Below are 2,592 nucleotides of genomic sequence, written 5' to 3'. Positions count from 1 at the left end.
CAAAATTTAATTTAAAAAATGAGGGGCTTCCCTGGTAGCTCAGCTGGTAAAGAATCTGCCTGCAATGCAGGTGACTCCAGTTCATTCCTGGGTTGGAAAAATCCCCTGGAGAATGGATAGGTTACCCACTCCAGTATTCTTGGGCTTCTCTGGTGGCTCAGCTGGTAACAAATCTGCCTGCAATATGGGAGACCCATATGGGACACCTGGGTTTGATCCCTGGATTGGGAAGATCCCCTGGAGAAGGGAATAGCTGCCCACTCCAGTATTCTAACCTGGAGAATTCCATGGACTATGCAGTCCATGGGGTCACAAAAGAGTCAGACACGACTGAGTGACTTTCACTTTTACTTTCACAATGGCCAAGAGCTTCCAAAATTTAAGCAAAGACATGGATATCCAAATACAAGAAGATCAGTGAACTTCAAGAAGACTAAACTCAAAGAGACCCAAAATGTATTACAATCAATTGCAAAAGACAGAGAAAATCTTGAAAGCAGCAAAAGAAAAACTGATTTATTATGTACAAGAGATCCTCAATAAGAGTATAGGTAGATTTTCCAGCAGAAACCATGGAGGCAGAAGGTAGCAACATGACATATTTAAAGTATTGAAAGGAAAAAAATTGTCAGCTGAGCATTCTATTGGGTGCTTCACAGGTGGCACCATTGGTAAAGAACCTGCCTGCCAATGCAGGAGACGTAAGAGATGCAGGTTCAATCTATGGGCCGGGAAGATCCCCTGGAGGAGGGCCTTGCTACCCACTCCAGTATTCTTGCCTGGAGAACCCCATGAACAGAAGAGTCTGGCGGGCTACAGTCCATAGGATTGCAAAAGAGTCAGACACAACTGAAGAGACTTAGCATGCAGGCAGAGCATTCATACCCAACAAAACTCTTCTTATAAAAAGAAAGCATGGGATTTCCCTGGCAGTCCAGTGGTTAAGACTCCAAGTTTCCACTGCAGGGGGCATGGGTTTGATCCCTGGTTGGGGAACTAAGATACTGCATGCCATGCAGATGACAAAAAAAAAAAAAGAAGGCAGAGAAGTTAAGACACTCCCAGATTTAAAACAAAAAAACTGAGGGAGTTTATTACCACAAGATTTGTCCTGCAAGAAATGTTAAAGGGCATTGAAATGAAAGAACACTTAAGAATAATTTGAAATCATATGAAAATATAAAGATCTTTGGTAAAGGCAAACATGTGGACAAATATAAAAACCGGTATTTTTGTAATCTTAGTTTGTAAATCCACTCTTCTTATTTCCTGTAAGATTTAAAGATTTAAATGCATTAAAAATGATAAATCTATGTTAATTGGCATATATAAAATGTAATTTTGACACCAATAATATAAAGTGGAGAAGGGCAGAGCTGTAATGGAGTAGTTTTTGTATGTGATTAAAGTTAAGTTGGTAACAATTTAAAATAGATATCTGTAACTTTAAGTTATTATATGTAATCCCGACGGTAACCACAAAAAGTATATCTATTGAATATAAACAAAAGAAAATGAAAAGAAATCAAAATGTGCCATTACAAAGAAATAACAAACCACAAAAGAAGGCAGTAAGGAAAGAGATGAGGACCAAAAAGAGGCATAAGTAAGTTCTTACTATCAGTAACTACTTTAAATGGTTAGAATGGTTTATATATATATATATATATATATATATATATATATATGCTATGTATATTTTATCACAATTTTTCAAAATTGGGGGATAAAAATTCACATCCGAGAGAGAGAGTGATAAACCGAACTGAAATCAATCAATACAGCAGTGACAGGAATGAAAGTTTATGAAATAGCACAAGAGATGAATATAACACAAAATCAGATTGGTGGAGGTAGTTGAACACTGTGGGGGGATTTGGATTTTTACTGCAGGTAAATAGGAATCCAATAGAAGTTTTTATGCAAAGGAATAACCTGATGGAATCAGTGTTCTAGGAACATGGAGATACCGTACTATAGCAGGGGCCTGGTAAGGGGTGCGGTAGTGATGGCAGTTGAAGTCATGAAAGTAAGTGAAAGTGAAAGTGTTAGACACTCAGTCGTGGCTGACTCTTTGCAACCCCATCGATTCTGTTCATGGAATTCTCCAGGCAAGAATACTGGAGTGGGTTGCCATTTCCTTCTCCAGGGGTTCTTCCCAACTCAGGGATCAAACCCAGGTCTCCCACAATGCAGGCAGATTCTTTACCATTTGAGCCCCCAGTGCTGTGCTGTGCGGTGCTCTGCTTAATCAGTTGTGTCCGCCTCTTTGTGACCCCATGGACTGTAGCCCGCCAAGTTTCTTTGTCCATGGAGATTCTCCGGGCAAGAATACTGGAGTGGGTTGCCATGCCACCAGGGAAGCCCCAATAAGTAAAGACAGAGGGGAGAAACATTGTAATCAAGATATCGTCTACTCCTGAAAGAAACCCAGCATGCTCCTACTTCAGGGTCTTTGTACTTGCTATTACCCCAGCATAGACTTGGGTTCAATCCCTGGGTTGGGAAGATCCCCTGGAGAAGAAAACGGCAACTCATTCCAATATTCTTGCTGGAAAATCCTATGGACAGAGGAGCCTGGTGGGCTACAGT

The sequence above is a fragment of the Cervus elaphus genome, chromosome X, assembly GCF_910594005.1.
Source record: "Cervus elaphus chromosome X, mCerEla1.1, whole genome shotgun sequence".
NCBI lineage: Eukaryota > Metazoa > Chordata > Mammalia > Artiodactyla > Cervidae > Cervus > Cervus elaphus.
Note: the sequence above shows the minus strand (reverse complement) of the source record.